The sequence below is a fragment of the Acomys minous genome, assembly GCF_964271855.1.
Source record: "Acomys minous genome assembly, chromosome: 8".
Taxonomy (NCBI): Eukaryota; Metazoa; Chordata; class Mammalia; order Rodentia; family Muridae; genus Acomys; species Acomys minous.
This window is the reverse complement of record NC_140489.1, coordinates 113020446-113034219: the sequence shown is the minus strand read 5'-3', so window position 1 is coordinate 113034219 and position 13774 is coordinate 113020446. Positions and strand designations below refer to the sequence as shown.

At 44.6% G+C, this 13774-nt stretch overlaps 2 long non-coding RNA genes across 4 annotated transcripts in view; one reads left to right on the top strand and one right to left on the bottom strand.

Moving 5' to 3' along the window:
- Positions 1-13774, bottom strand: part of LOC311603879 — an 86042-nt gene that overhangs the window by 27533 nt on the left and 44735 nt on the right. The window lies entirely within an intron of this gene.
- LOC311603878 overlaps positions 2408-13774 on the top strand; it is a 34783-nt gene continuing 23416 nt past the window's right edge. The window contains exons 1-4 of one of the 3 annotated variants that reach the window (XR_014781302.1): positions 2408-2601; positions 3614-3840; positions 8530-8580; positions 9118-9245. This is a non-coding gene — a long non-coding RNA (uncharacterized lncRNA). Of the gene's footprint in view, positions 2602-3591; positions 3841-8529; positions 8581-9117; positions 9246-13774 lie in introns of those variants that run through there. The other 2 variants (XR_014781303.1, XR_014781301.1) reach the window with 2 other exon arrangements.

Here is a 13774-nt window from a genome sequence, read left to right as displayed (position 1 = left end):
TCCATTCTGAAGATGCAGAAACAAGGAGACTGTGCTGCCAACAGCCTCTCTCTCTCCCTCTCTCTCTCTCTCTCTCTCTCTCTCTCTCTTTCTCTCTCTCTCTCTCTCTCTCTCTGGAAAACCACTTTTCCCCATGGAGCACATTGTTGGACTTGAACCCCTTGGACGCAGCCTTCACCTTCTCCTAGTTTCAGGTTCTTCCATTGCTGCTATTGTTCTTCTTCAGATTAATTACACAGAACTGTGGTGATTTCCTTAAGTGCTTCACTCAAGGACCGTTCAGATTTTACCTTGCAAGTGCTTGAGATCAAGACACATGAATTGCTTACTAATGAAAGGTCAAGGGAACTATCACTCATTGTGTGTGTTCGCGCCCGCGTGCGTGCATGTGTATGTGTGTGTGTGTGTGTTGTCTAATTAGGATGTCTCCATTCTGTCTCTCTGAATGTAAAAATAGTACTCGCTCATTATTTTAAAATTCAGGTAGAATAGGGAATACGAATATGGAAAAGTAAAAAACTCTTTATAATCCCACCAACTTCAGAAAAACTTACCAGTTGAAATAGAGCTCACATGCTGTAACATTCGCTCTAAAAATAAGTAGCTTGTCGGTTTTAAATTTTTTTACCTCCGTTGCTTTAGTATTCAAAAGGTTGTCCAGTTATTACCAGCATCTGTGTCCAGAGCTTCTCTATGACACACAGAGAAACACCTGCTCCTATAGCAGCTACCCTGCCCCCACTCCTCAGGCCCTACCAATCACCAGCCTGTTCTCTGGATTTGTCTATTTTGAATATTTAACATAAATGGATTCGTATAGCATAGCTGTGCCGGTTGTAGGCAGGAAGGCTCACAGGTCCTGGTGCTCACAGTTTGAGGGTGCAATCGCCATGGTAGGGAAGTCATGATGGCAGTGTCCTGAAGTGGGTGGTCACAAGGAAGTCGCCGTAGGTTGCTCCCTTTTGTGCTTGAGCGCTGCACTGTATAGCCAGTCCACGTTTTTTTTTTATCTGTTTTTCTATTCACTGCTGAGCATTTGAAGCCCACTTTTAGAATATTGTGAGTAATGGCGATTTGAGCATTTATATAAGATTTGTGTGGATGTGGTCCAGTTTTCTTAACCTCAGTGTTTCAGTGAGTAAGTTTTGGTCCTTTTTCTGTGTGCCTCTATATTGACAGGAAAATCTATTGTGACATATTATCATTGCCAACTGTTTCTCGGCTTTCCCATACAGAACTAGCAGAATCTCCAGCTGCCAAATGATTTGAGTGTCCTCTGTTGGAAGAACACAGGCACACACTCCAACTCAGCGTGGCAGATATGTCACTGGCCCCGACTAGTGACCCAGCAGAATGGGTCAAAAGCAGCATAGACATGGCAAGGTTGGAGTTCTCCAAGCCTTTTTCACTCTTTTCCTCTGCGTGAGTAGGAAATTCTTAAGTTCCTAGAATGAGTGGACACAGGGAGCTGAAATGCAGCTGTCCACAGCCGTGTTACCTAATATATGGTAGAAGGAAATTAACATGATAGGTAATCAAGATTTGGCTTTTCCAGTCATGACTATGGCAAAGATGACTAATGAACAGTCATTTATTGTCTGCTTTTCCTACTCAAGAGTACAGAGTGTATAATCTTTACATGTATAAACCCAAACAGGTTAAGTGATCTGTTCTAGGTGAGATAAATAATAAAAGAGGCAAAGTCACTTTTTTTTTTTTACATTTATTTATTTGGAAAGGGCAGATGCCACAGTGCACTTGTGAGGTAAGCGGACACCTCTTGGGAGTTGGTTCTCTCTCTCTCTGCTATGTGGGTTCTGGGGATAGAACTCGGGTCTCATCAGCCTTGGCAGCAAGTGCCTTTTTCTTCTAAGCCATCTGGCCGGCCCCCCAAGTTAATTTTTAAACCTATTCTTCCATCAAAGCAAAGGAAGAGATAATCTTAAACACTTCGGTGGAATGTTTAGGAAAAGCTCATGCTGCTGGAAGGTTGTTGGGCTGAAATTCCAAACTCATTCTTGCTATACTAATGAGTTTGTGCTAATTGGAAATTATAATAAGCCAAACTGTGTGCTGTGGTTTAAAATATACATATATTTCAATGGGGAAAGGAGGAAAATTATAAGACTGAATCATTATTCCTTATCTCTGCAGCCACTGGTGTTGGGATCTATACTAACAAATGCTTGGCTGCTTTTGCTCCATTCCGTATGCCTTACCAAACTGCACTTGTCCTGCATGACTTAGCATAACTGCCTGCCGATGCCCCGGAGGCTGAGTACAAGGACTTCAAGGGGCCCCAAGAATGGAAGGAATCTGAGCCAACACCTGCACTCCATCTGATTTAAGGTACTGTTTCCATATCTCTATCTTATCATAAATAAATAACAATTTTATGTAACTAACCTTCAGAAACAAAGGACTTTGGTACTGTGCCTCTGCACTGTTAAACAATAGCCAGCCACTTAACAAGTCCCTGGGGTTAGACCACTCAAGGCTTTGGGGCTCCATGGCACTTGTAGGTGACAAATGGTCACTTGTGTACTCCGGAAACCTAGACCAGGAGGCAATTCAGGAGGAGTTTTCTTTCCAGTTACTATGGTGAGTATACAAAACTCCGCTAAAAAATATTTGATTTGCATACTTTAAAGCACTTAAGAATAAACAGATAGGAATTTACTTTTGTTCCTTAAACTTGCCTGTGCTTACACTCAAACATTTAACATACATTTTAAATTTAAATGTATTTACATTTTATGTATGTGAGTATATTGTCTGAATGTATGACTGTGTACTACATATGTGCATGCTTGTGTGTGTGTGTGTGTGTGTGTGTGTGTGTGTGTGTGTGTGTGTGTGTGTTGCTCACAGGAGCCAGAAGAGAGCCCTGGATTACAGACAGCTATGAATCACCATGTGGGTGCCAGGACCCCGATCTTCTACAAGCACAGCAAGTGTTCTTCACCACCGAGCCATCTCTCCTGCCCCTCGGCATACTTTAAAAGGCTAATTGTAAACCTTTTCCACCAAGTCCGTTGTTATGTTTCTTATGACATCTGCCTTTAGGAATCATTCTACTATTAGACCATCTTAAAGAGATTCAATTTATAAACGGAGGGGGGGGAGCTATTGAAATCTAAAGGGCACTTCCAAGGTCACAAGACTCAAGCCCCATAATTCTGGGTCCCCACCCAGGCCACTTATTCAACAAATGTAGTGCCAAGATGGGCAGTGTGAAACCTAGTCAAGACACAAAGAAGACGCCATCACTGAATCTTCTAGAAGGTTAACTATCCGTACAGAGTTCCCCAATGGTGGACGCGAGGCCTGGGGAAAGACTAGGAGCGTGGATATTTATTTAATAAGATGGCGAACAGAAACAATCAGAGGCCTGAGTCTGGGAGCAGAGTTATAGCAAGTGAGCATTTGCACCCTTCATCCTGTCATTGCTACTTCAAACACAGAGCTGGAGATTACTGTACTTCAAGGAGAATAGGAAAGGAGCTGGGGACGTGGGCAGGTGGCAGAGTGTCTGCTACAATGCACAAAGCCCCGGAGTCCACCCCCGGCTCTCCATAAACCCGTTCACAGTTGCACTGTCCTCTAATGCCAGCATCGGAGCATAAGGATCGGATATTTGACTTCATGCCTGGCTGCATAGCACACGCAAGGCTAAGTTCTGAGGGCTCACCTCCAAAATGAAAGGAAAAGAAGGAGAGAAGGAAAGAGAAGAGGAAGAGGAAGGAGAGAAGAGGAAGCGAAGGGGAAGGAAGAGGAGAATCACGGAAGCTAGCGCTGTAGCTAAGAGACAGCAAGAACCACACCCCTGATTCCTTGGAGGTAAACGGTTCTCCCCCACCCCACCCAGAACCTTGGGTCTCAGGGCTAGAGGGATACCCACATCCTCTGCCCAGCTTCCAGGCTTCACCAGGGTGCCCATGTCTGGCCATCGCCCAAGTGTCTTCAGGAATTGTGGGAAATGTCAAAGGAAGCAAGATTCTAGCAAAAGGCTCTAGAGGGGAAACCTGAACCCCGGCAGGGGACCCTGAAACCCTGAAATCATATTCTACAGCTCACTCCCATCCAAGATTGGCTTTCCTGGTGGGAATTAGAAATGCCCTTGGGGGAGGCTCTCCTAGGAGTCCGTTTGTTTGTTTTTAAAGCGCTAAGTTATTCTTAGGCAAAAAAAAATGTTTCACAAGGTCCCCAAGATAAAGCAGATAAAAAGGTGAGAGAGCCAGGCTTAAGTATAAGACCTGGGGTGTGTGGGGTGACATATATTGTTCTGAGGTCTCTGAGGGTTGGCCTAGGGCTTTAGACAATTGCTAGGGCGAGGAGAAGCCAGGGCAGGAAGCCCAGAAAAAGCAGGGAGAAAAACAGATGTGGTATGAATAACCCCAGTAGAAAGATCTTTTCACATGAACAGGAAGAGGGAGGGAATGCCACATAGATTATTCTTGGCACTTTAAATTTCTTTCCTTTTCTCCTTTCTCTCCACTCCCTCAAATGGCCTGTGCTCACTGAAAAAACAAATTCAAAATGCCAAATAAATCTTCTTTCTCCCTGCAAAACTCCACAGGGCAGGCATTCTGTCACTGCTTGTTATGAAGTAATTTCTGTTTTCAAAATGTAATTTCCCCCTTTTCTCTTCTCTTCAAACTCTTGCTCCCATCTGCTCTCCCACATAGCTGTTGTTCAAGACTTACCTCTCAGGTCAGGGAGGGGGTCTGTCTGTGCTTACTGCTGCAGCCCAGAAAGCTAGGTTGAATGGCAAGATCAGGGATTAGAGAGGCAGCCAGGGGTAGAGCAAGATCCTGGAGGCCCTACCACCACCCAGGGCTCCGCTTGCTCGTTACTGCACTGCTCTCAGAAACTCTTGCTGAGACTGTAGTTCTTACAGCTTTTATTGTCACTATTAAAAATATTAATGGTCCAAGGATCCAGAGGGCCAACCGAGTTTTCTTGAAAGGCTTTCCCAGAGTTGAGGCATAACTCGGTGTGACGCATCATTAAATCTCACTGCCCACCAACCCAGCAATAGCAGAGAGCAGTAGAATCCTACTAGTAAAACAGAATAAAAAGAACTAATCCTCATTAGCTTGAACCTTTTGCCCCTACTACAGCCACACCTCCATTAACAAGGGGACCCATCAGGGCATCCTCCTTGCCAGATACAGAAATCCTATCTGTAATCTTAAAATGTGTTAAAGGGCTGGCTCTTCCTCCTCCTAGGAGAAGCTTGGGGTTTCTCTCTGCTTTCTAGTGTTGCTTTGCAGTTACTTCTTCCATATTGACAATGGGAGCCCAGTGGCACCTCCTTCTGAAAAGAAGGAACCTTGATGAAGGCATTGAGAAAATGTCTCCCTAAGATCAGGTTGCAGGCAAGGCTATAGGCCATTTTGTTAATTAATGATTAATGAGGAAGGGTGCAGTCTGTTTTGAGGAGAGCCACCCCTAGACTGATGGTCCTGGGTTCTATAAGAAAGCAAACTGATCAAGCCATGGAGAACAAGCCAGTAAGCAACACTCCTCCATGGTCTCTGCATCAGTTCCTACCCTGACTTCCTTTGATGGTGCATAGTGATGTGGAAGAGCATAAGACAAACACTTTCCTTCCCAAGATGCTTTGGGCATGGTGTTTCATCACAGCTATAGCAACCCTATCTAAGACAAGGATCCAGTCCAAGATCAGGATGACCCTAATGATATGTGCCTCTGGCAATAATGTCAGTTCATAACAAGAAAACATGCCAAGCAAGCTATCTACATCACAAGCTAGGAAGCAGGGGTAGACAGTCCCACTGGGCCCCACATCCCTCTCAAAAACACAACTCCCAGCATCCTAAGCTTTGCTCATGAGGTTGCACTTCCTGAAAAACCCCAACAGCTTCTGATATTGGCCCCTGGGGATCGAGCGCTTAAGTCATGGCCTTCTAGCATATACTACCCAACCCACCTTCTTCTTACTCATTACTCAGCCTAAATGATGACCCAGGCCTCCAGTTGTTGACAACAACCCAGGAGATGCAACAGACCATCCACATTAAAAAGACAGGTGCTTGCCGTGGTGATGACGAGACTAGAGTCCCAGACTTGGGAAGCTGAGTCAGGAGCATTGAGGGTTTATAGTCGCTTTCAATTACACAGTGAGACTCTGTCTGAAAAAGAGAGACTGAAAGAGAAGAGAAAGAGGAGAGAGGAGGAGAAATTTAAGACATAAAATTATAATGACATACACAGTGACACACGTTGATGCAATGGTGTACACATTGATACCGTGACATATACACTGATACAATGATATACTTATTGATAACAATGATGTACATATTGGCACAATGATATACACATTGACACTCTGATACCATGATATAAATGCTAATACCTGATACACACACACACACACACACACACACACACACACACACACACACACTACATAGGAAGGAATCTGTGATATGCTTCCCCCCAAGCCTACAGCCTAGTCTAATCATGAGAAAACCTGAAACAAACTCAAATTGAGGAACTTCCTCAAAGCACCCCACTAGTACTCTTCGGGACTGTCAGAAGAGTCCAGGAATCACCACGCCTGCACGCACAAAGGCCTTCTGGGTTGGATCCTGGGACAAAAAAGAAACAGTCAAGGGACAAAACACACTAGTAAAACCCGAATACAGCCCATGGGTGCTTAATAGCAATGCGCCCATATTAAACTCTCAACTTTTGCCAAATATGGGATGGTTGTGTAAGAGGCTAATAGAGGAGAAATGGGGTGAAGAGAGCTTGAACTCTGTGTGTACGCTTACAACTGCCCTGCGAGGCTACAATCACTCCAAAATAAACTTTGTTCTAAAACGAGAGACAGACTTAATAAACATGTCAGCCAATCATTTTGTGGGACACTACTTGACTCGTGATCAAACAAACTATTGCGTCCAGGCATGGCCGCACAGGAGGCAGCAGCTGGAGGCAGCAGCTGGAGGAGTAGAAGGGTCAAAGCATCCTTGAAGCCTAAATTAAAACAGCAAACAAACAAAACCTTAAAAGTTTTATCTATAAAATAGCTGAAAACGTAAGTGTTTTGTGTTGAGGGACCAATCACTCTCAGGTGTGTTGATGGTATCAGAGTACGGATAGTTTACATTTTTAATTTGCTTTATTTGTGTGTGTGGTTCTGGGACTCCAACCCAGGGCTACACACAGGCTAAGTAAGAGCCCTTCCATTGAACTACACCTCCAACCCCTGTAGTTATATATTTTTAAAATAAGTCTTCATTTTTTTATAAATAAAAATCTAGAATTATGAGTAAAATGGATGATACAACGTCATGCATTTGTTCCAAAAGCGACACAAGAGCAAGAAGCTGGTGACAGTGAATCATAGCTTAACAAACCATGAGGAAGAACTGAGAACGAGTTATGAGGGCATGGGAGTTTGTGATTCTCTTTTGCCTCCTCCAGAATTAAAATAAGTTCTGAAATCCAAAGTCAGAGGCTGAGGAGCTACCTCTGTCCCTGTCCTTAAAGTGCTTCCTCACAACCCGAAGACCTGAGTTCAGGTTTCCAGGTGTAGGAGTTCTGTAATCCAGCATTAGGTAAAAGAGACAGCAGATACCTGAAACTCATGGCCAGGGGGCCCAGCAGGGTCACTGAGCCCCAGGTTCAATGAGAGAGACTCTGTCTCAAAGCATATGATGAAAAGTGTGGGCCAGCAAGGTGGCTGAGAAAGTAAGGGAGGTTTGGCGTATGCCAGATTTTCTTTGTTCAGTCTCCATATCCTATAAGGTGGTAGTAGACAACTAAATCCCAAGAGACATCCTCTGACTTCTACATTTACACCATGGCATAAGCATACACGTGCACATAATAAAAACGATAGATGAATGAGTGAACAAATAAATAAAATTTAAAACATAGGGTGTGCTGCAACCAAGGAAGACACCTGCAGTCAATGGCTGGCCTAGTCTGTTTCTGCACTCTGATCCACACCTGTGCCACACATGAACAAGTAAACACACCACAGACGTACACAAATAAATAATCCGAAGAAGAAAACCCACAACCAGGAGCACCTGATCATACAGCAGCAGTCAGCCTGTCTGTGGCATCGTAACTGCCTTAGCAGCTGCCTCATCACTTCATTTGGCCCCCTGTATCACCATACCTACAGACCAGAGCTGAGGGTCAGGGTCCTCTCTGACTCTATCCACTCGCCCGAGCCTCTGAAACTTATCAGGAGCCTTAGGACGTCACCATCCAGCTGAGCAACTTTTCCAGGAACATGAAGGGGGGGGGGGTCCCTGGGCCCCACAGTAAGGAAGTGAGAGTACTTTCTACTGTCCCAAATCCAGCATCTCGCCTCAGTCAAGGCTAGAAGCACCAGGACCCTGCCCTCCGTGCCAGCCATGTTCACTTTAGGCCTTCTGGTTCTTCTTGGGCTCAGTGTGAACTGGACTGAACACAGACAAGAGGGGAAGAAGGAAACGACAAGTCAGGGCTTCGTTTTAATGCCGGCTCCTCTTCTGCCAGGACTCAGGAGTCTTATTAAGGGAACAGCAGGATGCCAACAAGAAACTCTTTGTAAGTAGAAATAACACTTATTATAACAAGTCGGAACGGCAGGCAGATACGTTTGTTTGTTTGTTAATTATATCTGGTTTTATTTTCTAATGAATGCCGTTAAGAAAGGCGGGAATTATTGTGACAGCTGCTGGAAGCCAACTTTGAAATCCTCTCAGAAAAGCGGGAAGGCAAGAGGCACGGCCTAGCATAGAAAGCAAAATGGGGGGGCCCCACCCCTTTGTAGAACAGATCTGTGAGGCTTAATGGTCTATAATCCTGTGACTAGGGATCTAAATTCCAATTTAGAATGATGCCCGTGTCAATAGAACGTGTTTCTCTCACCACTGGGGAAGTTATTGGTGGAAGCAGGCACAGAACACATTTGTAGTGTGCCCACATTTCTGAGATTTACCAGTCTTTGTCATCTGAGCACATGCCCAGAAAGACAAAGTATATTTGTTTTTAGAGGAAAGTACAGACTGCATTCAGATTAACTAAATGACTACTTAGCCACAAATCAGAAAAGATAAGCATCCTTCTCTTCTATTTTTACAGGTGCTGTGGTTTGTTTGTTTGTTTGTCTTTGAGATGGAGTCTTATGTTGTCTGAGGCGGTTGGTCCTGAACTCCTGGGCTCAAAGGGCACTCCTGCCTTAGCTTACTGAGTAATTGATATAATGTCATTTACAGGAAAATGTCTATGAAATTCTTAATGACCTGACAGTGTCTTCATTTTCTGGGCATGGCCCAGGGGAGAGGACCCTTGGGAATGTTGCTCAGTGAACTTGAAGAGCGAGATCTGCTCTAAAATGTCAGTGGATCACAGCAGGAGAGTAGCCAGGCAGGTGAATAGTGCCCCAGCACTTTCTTATTGCTGTGATGAAACACCTGACAAGGGCAACTCAAGAAGGGTGAGTTTGTTCCAGGTCACACTCAGTGGTGGGAAGGCATGGTGGCAGGGACATTGGGCAGCTGGACACGATGCTTCCACATTCAGAAATCAGACAGCGGTGGACATAGGTGCTGCTTAGCTCTTGTCTACTCTGTGTGTGTGTGTGTGTGTGTGTGTGTGTGTGTGTGTGTGTGTGTGTGTGTGTTTCAGTCCAGAACCCCAAACGATAGGATGATGTGCCCCATATTTAAGGTGAGTCTTCCCATCTCATTTAAACCAACCAAAATATATTCAGATGTTTGTCTCCTAGGTAATTCTAGATTAATCATCATGGATGGATGGATGGATGGATGGATGGATGGATGGATGGATATAGATAGGTGATAGATAGATAGATAGATAGATAGATAGATAGATAGATAGATAAAATTATCTTAAAATTCTGTGCCTTTCTCTGCATTGTAGGAGACTTATGTAAAATTTCTTTCCATTTTCCCACTCCTTTATGTATTAAAACTGGCTGTGCTTGGATTCAGCTGAATCAAACATCTGTTTCCATTCTCATGAGCTCAAAACCCAGCCTGTGAACTGGACGCTAGACTGGACCAGCGTAAGCATGGCCCTGGCGTGGCAAAGGTCTCTTCAGAGGAGGCAAGCCCCTGCTATACACAGACGTTAGCCCAGCGTCTGCAGCTTTGGCCTGTTCAGCAGAAGAAGGGAATCTGAAGTCTTCCAGCCTCTGGGGTTAAGGAAGGAAATCGAATTCTTTATTAAATTCTTAAGTCCATGGAATTCTGGCCAACAACAGACATGCTTAATTCAAGAGGAGGTGAATTATGGTAGAGCAAAAAACTAGGAACCGGTTTCCTGGGGGTTGAAGTAATGGAATTTTTTATTTGAGAAATTCTCAGCCCGGGACCTTTTTTTTTTTTCTCTCTCTACCTTCCTTATTAGCATCTGCTGTCTTCCGAGCCTGTCCTGAGGCTAAACTGTAATTTGCAGGGTTGCCCTTAGGAATTAGAGCATGATGAGATTTAGGAAGGGAGCAAACTCCGTGTGAGGGGATCTGTCTTTTCCGCTTGTGAGAGCTAAGTTGGAAAATCCAGACGGCAAGCTGTTGTTCCTAAGCTAGCTTTCTTTACTGCGGCACCTCACAAAACCTCTTCCGAAGTTCTCAAGAAAAACCACGGAGATAGTCACAAAGTGCTGTACACAAGCAAAGGGTGAGCTCAGGAAAATGTCAGGCTGCTGGTGGGAGTGGAAACAGTTCCTGCGAGAGCTGGAGAGATGGTTCAGCAGTTAAGAGCACTTGCTCGTGCAGGGGACCCGGGTTTGGTTTCCAGCACCCACACACCGGCTCTCAGCCACCCTTAAGTCCAATCTTCTTCTGATCTTTAGAAACACTGGGTAGGGGGGCGGTAAGTCCAAGAGAAGGAAAGTGAGCTGAGAGAGCAGGAGGTCAGGGGTTCGGGGACCTGATGCTGCCAATGGCTTCTCTAGAACCACAGACAGTGCAATGGCGGCCTCTGTCCTGGACAGTGCCCTGGGCACTCCTTCCCGCGTGAAGGCTGACTGCCTGGACGTGCAAACTACTTGGGGAGTGTCTCACACTGTTGAGTCTCAGGAGGTGTGAGCATCCTATTTTCCATCCATCCTGGTTGACTAATCATTTTATTCTTAATGTCCCTCAAACCCAGAAACACTGCCTTATACACCACAAAAGCCAGATTCTGAGAATTTAGGTGAATAGCCACAGAAGCCATGGTCAATTCGGTTTGCTAGCTTAAAATTTAGTTTTCAGAATTAACATCTACTTAAAGAGGGAGTCACAGGCAGCACACACATGGCTCAGTCATGTCTAATTGTATTCATGTCCTAGTATGCTACACAGGGCCAGCCCTGACTGTCCTGGACTCACTTTGCAGACCAGGCTGGCCTTGTCTTTTTTTTTTTTTTTTTTTTTTTTTTTTAATGTTAAAGTGTCTTTTTTCTTGGGTAAGGTAGAGTTTATGCCGGTCATAGATTTTTTTTTTCTATAGTATGCAGAAGTTCTGACAGTTGCTCCTGGCTCTGCCTGTGTTAGATACTAGACCATGCTTGCTTTACTGCAGCATGGTGTTAGGCTGATACCTATCTTAGTTAGGGCTCTATTGCTGTGAAGAGTCACCATGACCACAGCAACTCTTATAAAGAACAGCATTTAATTGGGGCTGCCTTACAGCTTAGTCCGTTATTGTCACGAAGGGAAACAGGGCAGTGTGCAGGCAGACATGGTGGCCGGAGAAGGGCCCAGTGAGTTCTACATCTGCATCCGCAGGCAGCAGAAGGAAACTGTCTACCACACGGGGCGTAGCTTGAGCATATTTATGCCCTCAAAACCGGTCTCCACAGGGACTCACTTCTTCCAAAAAGGCCACATCTACTACAACAAGGCCACACCTCTTAGTAGTGCCACTCCCTATGGGCCAAGCGTTCACACACATGAGTCTGTGGGGGCCATGCCTATTCAAACCACCACAAGTCCTTAACTGTGGAGTCTAAGAAATGGAATAATAACATGACATCAATGTACTGACTGTTAAGTCTTTGTTTAAAGCCAGCTGCCTCCATCTTGAAGTTCTATTTTTCTTCTTCCTCTTCCTCTTCCTCTTCCTCTTCCTCTCTTCTTCTTCTTCTTCTTCTTCTTCTTCTTCTTCTTCTTCTTTTTGGTTTTTGGTTTTCTGAGACAGGGTTTCTCTGTGTAGCCTTGGCTGTCCTAGACTCGCTTTGTAGACCAGGCTGGCCTCGAACTCACAGTGATCCACCTGCCTCTGCCACCCAAATGCTGGGATCAAAGGCATGTGCCACCACACCAAGCCTTTCTTCTTTTTTTCAAAGGGGATAATAGTGGTGTAAACACACATGAGTATATGTGTTGAGTGAATATTAATATTTAATATTAATTTATTATTTTAGTGAAATCAACAGTTGCTCCTTAGCCAGCCGTATACCCAAATAACCACACACAAAACGACTAGGGCCTATTTAATTAGCCTACAGCACCATGCTGCACCATAATTACTCCACCCTGAGCCTCCATGCTAGTATAGTTTCATCCCATTCTGATTTTCTACTTTATATTTGCTTTTCACTCATGTCCTAGGTCTGGCTCATTCCTCCTGATGCTGCCTAGTCTTCTCCTAGTGGCTCCATCCTCCCTTCCTTCTCTTTCTCGTCCCCTCACTGGACCAGGATGCCCCACCCTGTTCTCTGTTATTGTTCAGCATCAACTAGTTGGCTTTTATTGGCAATACAGAGAACAAACGGTGGCATGTTTACACAAACTTAAGACCGGGGACACTTAGAATAAGCATCACGCTGCAATGTCCAGAGTGATGCAGACAGTGACGTAGAGAAATCAGCATTCGAATGAACAAGGGAAACCTGTACACAGTCCACAGGAACATTATGCCAACATATATGTATATGTGTACTAGGATGGGCTCTACGATTGAGATACTCCGGCTGTCATGTTGATTTTGTTTCAGGGGATATTGAGAAGGGAACTAGAGTATAAGACACACTCTTTCGACTACACTTATAGCCCTTAGAATTCTTCAGAATTTTTTAAAGTTTGTTTTATGTTTATTGTGTGTACATGTATTGAGATGGAGTGTGTGCACATGAGCGCAGGTCCCTGAGATGGCCTGAAGCAGCTTTCAGTCAATCTCCTGGAGTGGAAATTAAGGAGTTCTTTTTCCAGCTGCTTAACTGGGCCCTGCTAGGAACTGAATTCCGACGCTCTGAAAGGACAGCAAGTGCTCTTAACTGCTGAGCCATCTCTGTAGCCCCGGCCTTTGAAATTCTTAATAATGAGAGCACCATTTTCGTTCTGTAAGGCCCATAAAATTATGTAGCTATGCTATTAAGTGGAATGGAGTATTGAGTGATCTGGGTTGTATTAATCTACTTATTTCATATTTCAGGTTGTCAATAGAATTATCCAAGAAAATTAAAATGACGAACTGAGCACGGGTGGTACGTGCCCTTAATCCTGGCACTTGGAGGTGGGGGCAGAGGATAAGGAGCACATGAGCAGCCTCAGCTGATTTGAGCCCAGCCTAGGCTGCATGAGATCCTGTCTCAAAAAGTGATGAAAACTGTTTAGAGAGAAAACAATTTTTTTGTTTTGTTTGTTTTGTTTTGTTTTGTTTTGTTTTTTGAGACAGGGTTTCTCGGTGTAGCCTTGACTGTCCTGGACTCACTTTGTAGACCAGGCTGGCTTTGAACTCACAGTGATCCGTCTGCCTCTGCCTCCCAAGTACCCCACCACTACCCGGCT